The sequence below is a fragment of the Urocitellus parryii genome, chromosome 1 (assembly GCF_045843805.1).
Source record: "Urocitellus parryii isolate mUroPar1 chromosome 1, mUroPar1.hap1, whole genome shotgun sequence".
NCBI lineage: Eukaryota > Metazoa > Chordata > Mammalia > Rodentia > Sciuridae > Urocitellus > Urocitellus parryii.
The window spans coordinates 43472997-43490894 of record NC_135531.1 but is presented as its reverse complement, the minus strand read 5'-3'; positions in this window follow the sequence as shown (position 1 = coordinate 43490894).

The window sequence follows — 17898 nt, the reverse complement described above, 5'->3', positions numbered from 1 at the left end:
TACCCACCTGATGTCAGAAGAATTATGTGATGATTATGGTATGAGATTAGAAGAAAATCAAGACATTTTGTTTTTCCTGACACACACCCTTATTCCTGGGCAAATTAAACATCTTCCAAACTCATCTCAAAGCTAGCCTTCTCTAAAATGCTGTCCCTGAATTCTCACACAGAGCTGAGCAGTCAATCCCTCCTTTGAGTCACCCCTTCCAACATGTCGTCTGTGCTATGGCCCCTGTCACAGAAAATACTGTGTAATAGTTTACTTGCTAACTTCCCCATACACAGCCAGTTTTGTGAAAGTGAAACCTCTCTGATGCCTCTTTGAGGCCTTGTTATTCAAGGTAATGTCTGTTACATGTTAGACATTCAATATTGCTTGTATATCCTAGGGGCTTATTAGGACAAAAAGATTCCTGGCTCCTTGTCTTATCCTAGATGAGATGGTGACAGAGTCTAAAAACAAAAGACATGCAAAAACAGTAACTCATTGTTTCAGAAGAAATGAATGATGCTACATTTCATTTGACACATCCATAAGGAAAAAGGGTTTTCAATAAAATAAATCATTTCAGAAAAGGTCACATGCAGTTTTTACAAAGATAAAATTTTCCCATATATAAACCAACTGAAATATATAAGTAATCCAACATGCCTGAAGTGATAAAGCAGAATGAGAATGTAGATTTATAAACATAAAGATATCATCAATAAAGACTGGTCACAGGCTTCCAGGTAAGAGGTGGAATAAAAGTGTCTTTTATGTGATTTACAAGAGTCAGGGCAACAAAAGAGAAATCATATTTTCAGAAGAAAAAGAGAGGAAGGGCCCTGAGAATGAAGAAAGAGGTAATGGGAAAACTAAAAAGCAGAGAAAAACAAAAAGGCAACTCAGAGAAAAGCATAAAGCAGTCCATGACCCTAACCCTGGCCCCAGGTAGGGAGGGAAACCTGATGATGCTGCAAGTACGAGTTATTGTTACCATGGTTTGTTTTCTCCTGAGTTGTACTGGGGACCAAGCCATCAAGTAAAGGATGCTAAGATGATCCTCACATAAAAGTGGAAGACAGAACCCTCTCAAAAGATGCACAAATCTCAATACAGAAACACAAGAAACACACACACACAAAAATGAAAAAACAAGGCAATATAACTCTTCCAAAGGTTCATAACTCTTCAATAACTGAACCCAAAGACATCAAAGTAGATAAAATGCCAAAGAATTCAAAAGATTGATTTTTAAAATGATCAATGACATCAAAGAAGATACAAATAAACCACTGATGAATTAAGGAAGAGAATACAAGATTTGAGAAAACAATTCAATAGAGATGACAATTCTGGAAATAAACTAGTCATAAATCTTAGGGAAACAAAAAACTCAACTGCAAACCTCACCAATTATTTTGATTTGGTTATGAGGAGTCCCCCAGAAGCTCGTGTGTGAAAAATGCAGAAATATTCAGAGGTGAATTGATTAGATTATGAGAGCTGTGACCTAATATATGGATTAATTAATTAGATGGATTAATGATTTGAATGAATCAATGGGTGATAATTATAAGCAAGTAGGGCATGAATGATGGAACTAAATCACAGGAGGTTTCCCTTGGGAATTTATTATCCCTGACTCCTTGCACTCAAGATCTCTGATTGCTGGCTGTCATGAATTGAGTAGTTTTTCTCTGTCACGCCCTTCTGCATGATGTTTTGCCTCACCTTAGGCCCAGAACTATGCAGTTGGCCAACCATGAAGTGAACCTCTTAAATTGTGAGCCAAAATAAACTTTTCCTCCTTGTCAGGTCTTTTGGTCACAATGATAAAAAACTGATTAACATAAAAATACCAAGATTTGAAGACAAAGATTACAAATTATCACATTCAGAGAGTATTAAAAGGAAAAAAGAAATCACAAACAGGACATACAATACCTATGGGATAAAATTTAAAGACCAAACCTAAATAATTGGTTTAGACAAAAGAGCCAAGGTACAGACTAGAGGCATAGAAAAATCTGTTCCATAAAATAACAGGAGAAAATCTCCTTAATCTTAGGAGATGCTTACATCAAAGTAAAGGATTAATTTAGATAATGACCAGAAAAACAACATCTCTATGTCATATTGCAGTTAAATTGCCAAAAGTACACAACAAAGAAAGAATATTGAAAGCTGAAAGAGAGAGGTGCCAAGTCATTTATTAAGGCATATCCATTATATTAACATCATATTTCTCACCAGAAACTCTAAAAGCCAGGAGGGTGTAAAGTATTATAATTCAAATCCTACAAACAAAACAAACTGCTAATCTTCCAGCAATCTTTCAGAATTGAAAGTGAAATAAAACCTTCCAAGATAAGCATAACTAAAGGAATTAATGATCACTAAATCGGAATTACAGAAGATACTTAAGGGATCCTATACATAAAGGATAAGGCAAGACAAACACAATCATAAAAGCATGGGAAAGAATAAATCTTACTAGAAAAGTTCACAATCAAATGAGAATTAAGAATCAAACAAGATTTGCATTGTTGGTGGGACCACAAATTAGTGTGAACACTTTGGAAGGCAATATGGAGATTCCTCAAAAAATTGGGAATGGAACCACCATATGGCCCAGCTATCCCACTCCTTGGTATATATCCAAAGGACTTCAAACCATCATACTACAATGACACAGTCACATCAATGTTTATAGCAGCACAATTCACAACAGCCAAGCTATGGAGCCAACTGAGGTGCCTTTGAACAGATGAATGGATGATGGAAATGTGGCATATGCACAATGGAGTATTACTTAGTCATAAGGAAGAATGACTTTATGGCATTTGCCCATAAATGGACGGAACTGGAGACTACCATGCTAAGTGAAATAAGCCAGTTCCAAAAAAATCAAAGGTCAAAGATTTTCTCTGACATGTGAAAGGTAATTCCAAATATTAGGAGAGGGATAAAAAAAAAGAATAAAAGAAAGATCAGTAGACAAAGAAATAAACAAAGGGGAATGGAGGAAAAGGAAGAGGGATGGATAAAGCAAGACAATGGAATGAATCTGACCTAACTTTCCTATGTACATATACTAATATACCACAGTGAATCTCACCATCATGTACATCCACAAGACACTAAGTTTTTGAAAAACTATGAGTAAATAGCAGAAAGAACTGTAAGTAGAGGGAAGAGAACAGGGGGTAAGAGAATGGGTAGAGAAGGGGAAGTACTGGGAACTCAATTAGAACAAATTATATTCCATTGTTTTATAATTACATCAAAATGAATTCTACTCTCATGCATACATAATTTAAAAAACAATAAAAAGAATCAAATATGGCAATATAATTCAACCATGATTAATTCAGTAAACCATAAAAATGAGAAGAATAGGAGAGAAAGAAATGAACTTAGATCATTAAAAACAACCAGAAGAAAAACAACAAACTGACAGGACAAGTCAATAACCCTAAATGAAAATAGCCTGAATTCTCTAATTAATAAACACAGACTAACTGATTGGATTTTTAAAAGGACCAACTGTTGGCTGTCTGCAAGAAACTCTCCTTGTGAGCAATGATATACAGAATAAACTACCACAGACTGAAAATGAAAAAAATATAGAACAATATTCTAATCAAATAGTATCCCAAATCAAGCAGGAATAGCTACACTCATATCTAACAAAATAGAAGTTAAGCCAAAATCAGTCAGAAGAGACAAAAAATGGAATATCCATCAAGATATAAAAATTATAAATATGTATCCACTGAATGTTGGAGCACCAAATTTTAGAGAACAAACATTGTAGGGCATAAAGGGAGATATGATGTAGGCCCAAATACAATGATAGTGACTTCAATACCCCACTCTCACCAATGGTTATACCTTCCAGACAAAAAGTCAAGAAAGAAACATCAGAGATTATACTATAGACCAAATGGGCTTGACACATATAGATTATTTTATTAAGTACAACTAGACAATTATTTTATTAAGTACAAATAGACATTATTTCCAATAGACGTTTTAGTTACCTTTTTCACTTCTGTGACAAAAAGACCTAACAAGAACAATTAGAGGAGGAAAAAATTATTTTGGCTCATGGTTTCAAAGGTCTCAGTCCATATAAGGCCAATTCCATAACCCTGAGCCCAAGGTGAAGCAGAACATCATGATGGAAGGGCATGGAAGAGGAAAGCAGCTCAGGACATGGAAACAGGAAACAGAGCTCCACTCACCAAGGACAAAATATAAACCTCAAATGCACACCCCACTCACCCATCTCCTTAGCCACACCCTACTTGCCTACAGTTACCATCTAGTTAATCCATATCTATGGATTAATTCACTGAATAGATTATATTTCCTAATCATTTCATCTCTGAAAATTCTTGCATTGTCTAATACATCACTTTTGTGGGACACTTCATATCTAAACTATAACATCAGCACATGGAACTTTCTCTAAAATAGATCATATTTTACACCATAAAGGAACTCTTTAACAATTATAAAATTTTTAAATACTTTTTCCTTCTTATCACACCATAAGAGAAAAAAAACATAAGTAAACAGCAAGACAAATGACAGAAAATATAGAAACACATGAATATTAAACAATACACTTTTTAACAAGAAGTAGATCATTAAAGAAATCAGGAGGGATATTTAAACATTTCTAGAATCAAATGAAAATGAAAATGAAACCTGCCAGAACATATAGGACACAGCAAAAGCAGTTATGAGACATTTATAGTTGTAAATACCTACAGTAGAAAAACAGAGGTCTCAGATAAATAAGCTAATGATTCATTTCAATTCCTAGGTTAACAAGAACAAAACCAAATCCAATATCAGTAGATGGAAGAGAATAAAAAATATCGGAAATATTTTTAGTCTCTAAAATATAAATAAATAGAGACTAAAAATACAACCACCAAAAAAGAATCGATGAAATAGAGTTGGTTCTTAGAAAAGATAAACAAAATTGACAAATCCTTAGCCAAAGTCAACAAAAGGAAGAATACCCATATAAAACAAAAGTAGACACAAGAAGAGGGATGTTATAATAAATACCACTGAAATCCAGAGGATCACTGGAAAATATTTTCATAAATTATATGCAAATAAATAGGAAAATCTAGGTGAAATGGGCAAATTTCTAAACACATATGACATACCAAGATTGAACCAGAGCATATTAAAAAATGAAATAGATCAATAACAAGCATTGAGACTGAAGCAATAATAAAGTCTCCCAATAAAGAATAGCCCAGGACTGGGTAGATTCACTACTGAATATTATCAAACTTTTAAAGAAGAACTAATATCCATGCTCCTCAAACTATTCCATAAAATCAAAAGGGAAGAAATTCTTTCAAACTCATTCTATAAAGCCAGTATTACCCTGCTGCCAAAACCTGATACAGACATAACAACAACAAAAAAAAGAGAACTATAGACCTGCATAAACATAGATACAAAAATTCTCAATAAAATACTTGCAAATTGAAGTCATCATCACACTGAAAAGATCATACATCATAACTGGGTTGGTTTCATTCTAGGAATATAAGTTTTATTCAACATAAGCAAATTAATAAATGTAATTTACCACCCAAATATAATCAAAGATTAAAAAAAAAACAGGACCATCTCAATAGATGCAGGAAAAAAGGCTTTGATAAAAGTTAACATCCCTTCATCATAAAAACTCTGAATAAACTAGGTAAAGAAAGAACAAGAACTTAGCTCAATATAATAAAGGCTACATATGACAAACCCCATGGCCAACATCATACTGAATGGAGAAAAAAATGAAAACATTTCCTCTAAAATCAGGAATGAGATCAGGGTGCCCATGCTCACCACTCTTATTCAATATATCACCGGAAACTTTAGCCAGAGTAATCAGACAAAAGATATAAATAAAGGGGATATAAATAAGAAAGGAAGAAGTCAAATTATCCCTATTTGCAGATCATATGATTCTATACCTAGAAAACTCTACAGTTCGCCCAAAGTCTTTTAGAACTGAGAAACAAATTCACCAAAGTAGCAAGATACAAAAGGAACATACATCAACAATGAACTCACTAAGAAAGAAATCAGGAAAGCAATCCTTAACAAAAACTGATACTGAACAAAAAGAACAGTGCTGGAGGCACTGTTTTTATATGATTTTAACATATGCTATAGAGCAACTGTAACAAAAACACATGAAATTGGCTCAAAAATAGACATGGAGACCAATGGAATAAAACAGAGGGCCTAGGAACAAAACCATGTATCTGTGGCTATCTGATTCTTGACAAAAACACACACTGGAGAAAAGACAGCCTCTTCAACAAACCATGCTAGGAAAACTGGAGATCTGCCTGTAGAATACTGAAATTAAATCCCTTTAACTTTGTACAAAAATCAACTCAAGATGGATCAAAGACTTTAATATAAGACCTGATACTGAAACTATTTTTAGAAAACACAGAGTCCCTCTAAAATCTGGAACAAGACAGGGATGCCCTCTATCATCACTTCTATTCAATATAGTTCTCAAAATACTGGCCAGAGCAATTAGACAGACGAAAGAAATTAAAGGCATAAAAATAGGAAAAGAAGAACTTAAATTATCACTATTTGCAGATGACATGATTCTATACCTAGCAGACCCAAAAGGGTCTACAAAGAAGCTATTAGAGCTAATAAATGAATTCAGCAAAGTGGCAGGATATAAAATCAACACGCATAAATCAAAGGCATTTCTGTATATCAGCGACAAAACTTCTGAAATGGAAATGAGGAAAAACACTCCATTCACAATATCCTCCAAAAAAATAAAATACTTGGGAATCAACCTAACAAAAGAGGTGAAAGATTTATACAATGAAAACTACAGAACCCTAAAGAGAGAAGTAGAAGAAGATCTTAGAAGATGGAAAAATATACCCTGTTCATGGATAGGCAGAACTAACATTATCAAAATGGCGATATTACCAAAAGTTCTCTATAGGTTTAATGCAATGCCAATCAAAATCCCAACGGCATTTCTTGTAGGAAATAGATAAAGCAATCATGAAATTCATATGGAAAAATAAAAGACCCAGAATAGCAAAAGCAATTCTAAGCAGGAAGTGTGAATCAGGCGGTATAGCGATACCAGATTTCAAACTATATTACAGAGCAATAGTGACAAAAACAGCATGGTACTGGTACCAAAACAGGCGGGTGGACCAATGGTATAGAATAGAGGACACAGAGACTAATCCACAAAGTTACAACTATCTTATATTTGATAAAGGGGCTAAAAGCATGCAATGGAGGAAGGATAGCATCTTCAACAAATGGTGTTGAGAAAACTGGAAATCCATATGCAACAAAATGAAACTGAATCCCTTTCTCTCGCCATGCACAAAAGTTAACTCAAAATGGATCAAGGAGCTTGATATCAAATCAGAGACTCTGCGTCTGATAGAAGAAAAAGTTGGCTCCAATCTACATATTGTGGGGTCAGGCTCCAAATTCCTTAATAGGACACCCATAGCACAAGAGTTAACAACAAGAATCAACAAATGGGACTTACTTAAACTAAAAAGTTTTTTCTCAGCAAGAGAAACAATAAGAGAGATAAACAGGGAGCCTACATCCTGGGAACAAATTTTTACTCCTCACACTTCAGATAGAGCCCTAATATCCAGAGTATACAAAGAACTCAAAAAATTAGACAATAAGATAACAAATAACCCAATCAACAAATGGGCCAAGGACCTGAACAAACACTTCTCAGAGGAGGATATACAATCAATCAACAAGTACATGAAAAAATGCTCACCATCTCTAGCAGTCAGGGAAATGCAAATCAAAACCACCCTAAGATACCATCTCATTCCAGTAAGATTGGCAGCCACTATGAAGTCAAACAACAACAAGTGCTGGCGAGGATGTGGAGAAAAGGGTACTCTTGTTCATTGCTGGTGGGACTGCAAATTGGTGCAGCCAATTTGTAAAGCAGTTTGGAGATTCCTGGGAAAGCTGGGAATGGAACCACCATTTGACCCTGCTATTGCCCTTCTCGGACTATTCCCTGAAGACCTTAAAAGAGCATGCTACAGGGATGCTGCCACATCGATGTTCATAGCAGCACAATTCACAATAGCTAGACTGTGGAACCAACCCAGATGCCCTTCAATAGATGAATGGATAAAAAAAAAATGTGGCATCTATACACAATGGAGTACTATGCAGCAATAAAAAATGACAAAATCATAGAATTTACAGGGAAATGGATGGCACTAGAGCAGATTATGCTTAGTGAAGCTAGTCAATCCCTAAAAAACAAATACCAAATGTCTTCTTTGATATAATGAGAGCAACTATGAACAGAGAGGGAGGAAAAGCAGGAAGAAAAGATTAACATTAAACAGAGACATGAGATGGGAGGGAAAGGGAGAGAAAAGGGAAATTGCATGGAAATGAAGGGAGACCCTCATTACTATACAAAATTACATATAAGAGGTTGTGAGGGGAATGGGAAAATAAACAAGGAGAGAAATGAATTACAGTAGATGGGGTAGAGAGAGAAGATGGGAGGGGAGGGGAGGGGGGATAGTAGCGGATAGGAAAGGTAGCAGAATACAACAATTACTAATTGGGCATTATGTAAAATTGTGGATGTGTAACCGACGTGATTCTGCAATCTGCATTTGGGGTAAAATTGGGAGTTCATAACCCACTTCAATCTAATGTATGAAATATGATATGTCAAGAGCTTTGTAATGTTGTGAACAACCAATAAAAATTAAAAAAAGAAAAAAAAAGAAAACACAGAGGAAATACTTCAAGATATTGATATAGGTAACAATGAACTGAATAGGACTCCAATAGCTCAGAAAATAATAGTAAGAATTGACAATGGGGTTATATTAAATGAAAAGGCATCTTTACAGCAAAGGAAATAATCAAGAGTGAAGAGATGGGCTGGGGCTGGAACTCAGTGGTAGAATGCCTGACTCACATGTGGAGAGCACTGGGTTTGATCCTTAGCACCACAAAAAATAAAATCTTTATTTTATAAAATCTCGTGTCCATCTACAACTAAAAAAAATTAATCAAAAAAAAGTGAAGAGATATCCTACATAATGGGAGAAAAATCTTTGCCAGCTATTTATATATTCTGGATTCATATCCAGAATATATAAAAAGGATTCATATCCAGAATATATAAAAAACTAAAAAACTAACACCAAGTAATCCAAGCTGGAAGTTGTGACACATGCCTGTAGTCCCAGCAAGTCAGGAGGCTGAGGCAGGAGGATTGCAAGTTCAAAGCCAACCTTCGCAATTTAGTGAGGCCCTCAGCAATTTATCAAGACCCTGTCTCAAAATAAAAAATTAAAAAGGCTGAATAAAATAAAAATACTGAATGGGGAAAAAATGAAAGCATTTCCTCTAAAATCAGCATTTCCTCTAAACTCAGTGGGTGAGTGCCCCTGGATTCAAGTCCCAGTATCAAAAGAAAGAAAGAAAAGAAACTCATTCTTTTGTATAATTAATTTGCATTATTAATTATAATAAAATTGTTTAAATTTTTTTAAAAAAACTTGTTACATCACAGCAACAGTTAGTGCCTATGCTATTCTGTAGAAGGTTTTTTTTCCCTCTCTCTCATGAAATAGCCACTTTGATTTAAATGAGTATAAAACATAAAGGGAAAATGTTTTATTTGTCAATGAAGAATAAATGTGTCTTTAAAAATTAATCATAATACTAATAGCATTCTTTTGTGTCTAATCATTCAGAACATTGTCTCACTTTTATCCATCTCTTGGGCAAAAGACACACCTTTAATCTTAGCTTCCATTAGTTACATGTCCTAAAAGCACTTTGGAAAGTGAGTGAAGGAGGTCCAACTGTGGATACTATAAAAACAGAAATGTTGACAGTCCAATAATTTAATAAATGAGTGATTGTGTCTGCTAAAGTTAAAACTGTTACTTTGCCAAGTATTTTTGCATTTTTAAATCTTATGACTACTAAGTGTTAAATAAAATATTAATATATTAAAATGTTTTTAAGTTAATGGTAAGTATTGCTTGGTTACTTTATCAGGAGAATACATACCAATTATTTGTGAAATTTTAAAAAGAAACTGAAAATTAAAAGTCAACAGTATTAAATCATACCCAGAGACAAAGCTGGGGAAGTTATAGCAGTTAAGAGACTGGCATTCTAAAAACTGAGACCCTCTATGTTCCAACCCTGGCGCTCTCATGAATTGGCTGGCAACGACCTCATGCATTCCTGGATTCATTCACCACTGTCCCAGCCACAGGTTAGGGACTGGGAATAAAAGAAGAGCCCATCATGACTTGAAGGAAGTCACATTCTAGCTCAGTGATTTTTTTTAAAAAAATCTTGTTTTGTAGTTGTAGATGGACAGAATGCCTTTATTTTATTTGTTTTGTGGTGCTAAGGATTGAATCCAGTGCAACCACATGTGCTAGGCAAGCCCTCTGCTGTGAGCCACGCCCCAGTCCGTTAGCTCAGTGATTTTTAATAAGGGGAAGAAGATAAAGGACAGAGAGGAGAACAGTTGCATTTTTTTTCAAACTACAAATGCTACAGTGAGTTAGATACTGATGATTCTTGTGTTATAATTCCTCCAGTGGCTTTGAGTATTAAAGGGTTGAAGGCCATGGATCTACTTGGAGAGATAGAGCATTGGCATTTATTTCAAATACCACATCACAAATGCTGTAATTATAGTATCCCACAGAGAGCACAGAGCACCTATGGACAGAAATGAGCTAGTGACTGTGGAAAGCCAATGAGCATTGTCATTCTGACAAAATCCTTATTCTAATGCTTATCTGTCCTCCAGAAACTTTTCCACTTTCCCCTTCTCCAAAGGACCACCACAGAAATGACTGCTTATTCACAAGAAGTAAAATCAAGAATCAATAAATGGGATGGTATCAAACTAAAAAGCTTCTTCACGGCAAAGGAAATAATCAAGAACATGAAGAGAGAGCCTAAAGAATGGGAGAAAATCTTTGCCAGCTGCACCTCAGATAGAGCATTAATCTGCAAGATATAGAAAGAACTTAAAAAAACGTAACACCAAAAAAAACCTAATAGCCCAATCAATAAATGGGCAAAGGAAATGAATAAGTACTTCACAGAAGAAGAAAAACAAATGGTGAACAAATATGTAAAAAAGTGTTAAACATCTCTAGCAATTAGAGGAATGCAAATTAAAACCAAACTGAGATTCTATCTCACTCCAGTCAGAATAGCAATTATAAATAATACAAGAAACATTAAATGTTGGCAAAGATGTGGGGGAAAAGCTGGGGAAGTTGTAGCCCTTGAAGAGAGTAGCATTTTAAAAACTGAGACCCTCTATACATACATTGCTCATACGTTGCTGGTGGGACTGCAAATTGGTGCAGCCACTCTGTAAAGCAGTATGGAGATTCCTCAGAAAACATGAAATAAAATAATCATCTCACCCAGTTATCCCACTCCTCAGCATATATCCAAAGGACTTAAAATCATCACACTACAGTGAAACAGCCATATAAATATTTATAGTAACTCAAATCACAATAGTTAAGCTATAGAACCAACCTAGGTGCCCTTCAACAGATGAATAGATAAAGAAAATGTGGTATATACACACAATGGAATATTACTCAGTGATAAAGAAGAATGAAATTATGCCAGTAAATGGGTGGAACTGGAGACTATCATGCTAAGTGAAATAAGTCAGTCCCAAAGAACCAAAAGCCAAATGTTCTCTCTGATATGCAGATGCTAACACAAAATAAACAGGGGGATGAACAGAAGTTCAGTGGATTAGAGAAAGGGGAATGAAAGGAAGGGAGGGAGGATGAGAAAAGGAAAGATAGCAGAATAAATCAAACATTAACTTTCCTATGTTCATATATGAATACATGACCAGTGAAATTCCACATCATGTACAACCACAAGAATGGGATCCTAATTAGAATAAGTCACACTCTGTGTATGTATATTATGTCAAAATACACTCTAATGTCATGAATATCTAAAAAGAACAAATTTTTTTAAAAAAAGAAATGACTGTTTATTGGTAGTAAATGCAAACTAATGTGAAATAATTCCCAGAATTTTAGAATTAAGTTTAAATGAGTTCATCTAGTAAAATTTGTACACAAAAGTGATCCTAGTTGTCTTTGGTGGGTCACTGTACACTTGTAGAACTTGCATTTACTCAGAATTCCAGCCAAGGAAACAGATCAGACAGGTGGATCTGAAAAAATCTTAATTGCTTTTTAGTTGCAGGAACACACTCAACCAATTGAGTCCTAAATGGAAGGACACTTTAAGGGCAGAAAGGAGAGGCCAGCTTAGAATGTACAACATTAATGGCTAATATGCAAAAGTTGGTAGTTTTTAACCAGTATTATCTATAGGAGGAAATGATGAAATTTCCTCTCACTGAGAGCAATAGACTCTAGCAGTGCAGCCACAAGAGCTCACCACAGCCTTGATGAAAGACACCTCAAAACCAAGAAGCTTCCTCCCTGAATGCTCAGATTCTGTGAAGCCTTTTCAGATTACTGACTTAACAAAAGAGGAGCCCTGAACAAGAGATGTGCACCTTCCAGTCCATGGAAACTCTATCCCTCAAGTGTTTCAATATGTCAGTCTTCTGAAGGCAAATTGTCCTCTCCAAATCTGAAATACAGGAAATTCCCTAAGATTCTGCTGTGCTCTCCAGGAGAACCATCAACCATTTCCTGCATTCCTGGCTCATCAGTCTTACTTTTGAAATGGAAAAGTCTTGAATAACTGGCTTTTAAAGAGAGGCCACTTCCTAGAAATAGATAATCTCCTGCTGGAGAGACTTCATTTGAATAAAGCATTTAATGGAACCCTAGAATTTTCAAACAGTACTATGAACAAGCCATGCTAGACTAAAGGGCTCTTAAATACACAGTGAATCCCGCTTAAGCAAGGGATGATGTCCTATCTTTAGGGACAAAAACCTACAAGTAGCCATCATTAGGACTAGGATGACTAGAAATAAATCCAAGCAATTATTGCTGGCTACCAGCAGTGACTAGGGACAAGGCAGGATGGAGAAGCAAAGAGGGGTGCCATGGCCTCAGCCAATAGATGCTGCAAATTTTATCATGTTAAATTATCTCCATCTGCCTACATCCTATCTCATATGACCAAAGTTAAGAAATAGAATGTGGCAGTTGTACTGCCCTGCACTCCCCCATAACACACACCCTACACACACATATTATCCTCTGGCAAATCAGTTCTCATGCAAGGCTGTGTCCTAGAGGCTGAACTTGATCTTATTTTACTTGTACAAAAATGTACCACCATGTGGAGCAGGCTCTACTCCTTTATTCAGTGAGTTGCTCATACATTCATTCAACTAATATTTGTTGATAGCCACTCTGTGCCAAACACAGAACAGTAAAACTTGAAACCAAGCTCTAGTGGTTGGTGAGAAATTCTGAAGGACTGAGTGAGGATGAGTGGCCTTGCTGCTTGATTCCCCCTCCCAAGGCAAACAGTCTATAGATAGTTGACTCACTGACTGGAATACTGTCCCTAGAATTCTCTCCCTCCTCTTTGCCCATTCTTTAAAACTCCTACCCATATTCTGGGAAGCAAGCAGTAGGCTGCCCAACCTTCCTTGGTCCCTCAGAATTCCTCACAGACTAGAAGGATTTAGCTTAAAGTTTTGCTTCATTGATCAACTAGAATTTCTTATTCCCTTTTAAATGTTGATTTGGAGCCTGCAGATATTATTGTAGCAATAATAATCGCCTTAGATTTATAAGGTACTTTCCAAGAATTTTCTTCATCCCTTTTGAGGTAAATAGGAAAGATATTTGCATTTTTTATGTAAATGTTTAATATTTACATTTGTGTATTTTATAATGCATCTATTATTATATTTTAGGTTAAATTATATGGAATTGCTATTTTCAAAATTGCCCAAAACAGCCAAACAGTGACAATTTTTACCTAATAAAGTAATAGTATCCTTATTTTTTGGATGAGGACACTGAGTACATAGCTATCCTAAGATAAGAGTAAGAGCTATCAGATGACTGCCTTCATTTTAAAGTCTATAAATCCACCTGGGATTTGGGCTGCCTCTATACAAGAACATTCTGAGATGACCAGAAACAAAATTGGAAAGAAAAGAATCATAATGTAACATACAAGACTAACAAGTGCTAATAACATTACATGAATTTTATTCTCTCCTTAAAATCCCTGTAGAGTTGGTATCTCCACTTCACGGAGATGCCAACTGAGGCTCAGAGACAACATAGAAATAGTTTAAAAATAATAGTTTGTAAGTGGCATAAACAGGATTCAAAATCACGCTGTCGGATTCCAAAGCATAGGCTCTCCACTAAAACCACATCTTAGCTATTCATCATTTGTTCCCCCCTAGCTCTCCTGTTGTGAAACACCAGTACACACAGGATTTTTTTTTTCTGCCTCTCCTCAGCTAATTTTCTTTTTTTTTTTTTCTGAAAGATAAATCCATTATATTTAGATAGTTTCCCCAGTCTCTGATTCCTGACACCCATGACTCCCCACCAACACCCAGTGTGTTAAAATATTACCTGCTGAAAGAGTAGATTCCCTGTACCTGTCAACATAAACTGTAATGTGATGGGTTCTGACCCATAATTTGACTGAAGACAGCAGAAGAAGATTCTTACATGGTAAGAAAAGAGCTTGGGTTATCACTGTTCTAAATGAGATGACACTCACCTTCAGTACTAGGTGGTATTCCACAGGTGATGATTCAAAGGATCGAGCTCAAAGGCAACTCTTTTCTTTACAGCACAAATCAGAACCGAGAGGGTGATCTGGACTTTAATTTATATGCACAAAGATGTGCATTTCCTCTCTAGTTGTCTGGGGGCTTTTCCTTTGCTTTTAAGCCCAGCCCAACCCAGGGTGGCACTTATCCACTCATGCTGGGAAATGGATTGTATTATTGTAACTGAAATAAATAAATAAAGAATCATACTCATCTGTCAAGCCACTCAACTTTAAAGGAGAAGTGCCATCTGAAAGAACCATAAAAGAAGTGACTAAATTTTAAAGTTTCTATTCAGGAAGTTCTTATGAATGTGGTAATAAGTGAAATCCTAGAGTATCTTAGCTTGAAAGCAGAAATGTGCAATCATGCAGTTATCTTCAAACAAGGAAAAAACTGAGGGAAAGAAAATAATGATAGCTGATTCTGAAATAATGTTTATAAGTCTTATTCATGTGTAAAGGAAAATCCACTAAATTGGCAGGCAAGAGCCTCAGCTTAGCCACTATTAACGATATTATAATTAATAATATATAGAGCTCTTACTATAGGACAGGAATAGTACTAAAAAATTTTAAATTAATCATTTCATCTTCGCAATAATCCTCTGACATTGGAAGTACCTTTATTCTTATTGTACAGATGAAGAAACTGAAGTGAAAACAAGTAGTGGAGTTAAGTTGTAGAGCCAAGAATTGAACCAAGGCAGCCTGACTCTCAATTTCTGTAAACCAAAGGGTCAAATTAGGATTTCTGGGATCTCTCTGAGCACTACAATTTTTTACAACCTTTTATAAATAACTGATAAAACCATAAAGAAAATAAATAGACTAGTGAAGAGGTTATGACGCAATAGGAAAGAAACCCAACCTAAGATTAAAAACAAGGTATGATTTCTAGTCCTTTTTTAAAAAAACCATTATTCATCTTCCTTAATTCATGTTCCACTAAGTCAGAGAGGTTAACAGAAACAAGGAGGAAAGAGGTAGTCTATACATAGTAAATCATAAATATAAGATACTTAAGATCCTATTATAGTGTACTATGTAGGAAAGCTAAATATTAACATAAAAAACAAGCACTTCTTTAGTTTATTCAACTAAACAGATGCAAACATCTATTATCTATATATTATATGTATAATATAACAGATGCAAACATCTATTATATGTATAACACTTTACTAAAAGTACTGTGTGTCAGAGAATTCTAGTTAAGACCTGGCCAGTTAAGCATCTGACTTTATCTCCACTCTCTCAGGAAACTCCGGAAAAATCACAGTAAATGTACAGGAATAGTATAGAACCACAAAGCAAAACATATGGGAAAACAAACAATAGAAAATAACAAAGATACTAAAAAATTGGGGGGGGTGAGAAGTGAATCAGTAGTAAATGGATTGGCAAAGATGAGAAAACTGAAACCTAGAAATTCATAAAAGGGATGACAAGAAGTAAGCATAATTGTGCCATCACACACATCTCAGGAAATTTTTTTAAAGAGAGGGGAAATATGTGTCTTTATTTTATTTTTATGTGGTGCTGAGACCCAAACCCAGGCAAATGCTCTGCCTCTGAGCTAAGCCTCAGCCCCAGCAACTCAGGAATTTGAGATATCATGTCAGTATAACTGGCCTTCAGTATTCATGTAGTTCTGATTTTTTAATTCACCTACTTGCTAAAATTTATTTATAATTTCCAAATCAATACTCACCATGCTTTTTCATTAATTCATAGACATGCAGTATTGGAAAACTAAGTTACCCTATGCACACATTCCCAGCTGATTTGGGAGAAAGCAACACTCTGCCTTCTTGTTTGAGCTCTAAGACTATTCACAAGCATCTTCCCATGTCTGTTTTTTAAAATATCTTTAGTTGTAGATGGATACATACCTTTATTTTACTTATTTATTTTTATGTGTTGCTGAGAATCGAACCTCACATGTGCTAGGCAAACGCTCTACTACCACTGAGCTAAAACTCCAACCCCCTTCCCATGGTTTATTTAGTGCCATGAGTTTTGCATTTCTGTGCCTTTTGGTAGTGATTTCACTATTTCAAATGGCCCCTGAGCATTTGCTGAAGTGCTTTCTAGTGTCTTAAGAACAAGAAGGCTGTATGAGGGCTGGAATTGTGGCTCAGTGGTAGAATGTTGGCCTAGCATGTGTGAGGCACTGGGCTTGATCCTGAGCACCACATAAAAACAAATAAACAAATAAAATAAAGGTAATATGTCCATCTACAAATTTTTAAAAATTAAAAAAAAAAGTCTGTATGATGTGCCTCATGAAGAAAATAAGTGATAGATAAGCTTCATTTTGGCATGAGTAGAAGCACTTGGGCATGAGTTCCATGTTAATGAATCAACATTATATATTAAATAAGGTATCTTTAAACAGAAATACATATCTAACAGGTTATATATGGTTCTGTTAATGAAAACGTGACCAGAGGCTCAAGGGAAGCCAACCATGTATTTCTTCTGTGGAGAGTGGTTCGGTATTTGCTAATTCATTCGGAGTTTTCAACAATCATCAGGAACAGTAAGAACTGACTGTAATTGTGGGAAATGAAAAACAGGAAGTTTCTTGAAAATCTGAAAAAGACCTTCCCCTTCTTCTTCAGACACAAAGTCAAATTAACTAAATTTCTCCTATTCAACAATGTTTAGGAAAAAAATTGAAAGAAACAGAGGCAATGCTGAAAACAAACAGTTTTTTAATCATGAAACTATTACTTAACCCCTCAGGAAAAAATGATAAAAAATGTATCTATAAAATATGACCCAGAGTTACTAAATGCTAAAAAAATAAAATAAAATAAGATGCTAAGTCTGTTTGTCTGCATTGACTAAGGGCGGAACAGGCTGAAAATTCGTGGTCTGGGATTTTCTTAATCTAGAGATTGGGGGTGGGGCCTTCTCCTTCTAAAGCACATCCTGAGGATGTGCTCTAGGGGACCGGCAGACTCCAGATTCCATTGCTTTCTCAGGAGACCACAGACTTCAAAAGAGCAAACTTTGGTTGGCATTCAAACCTTTCAGACTTTTACG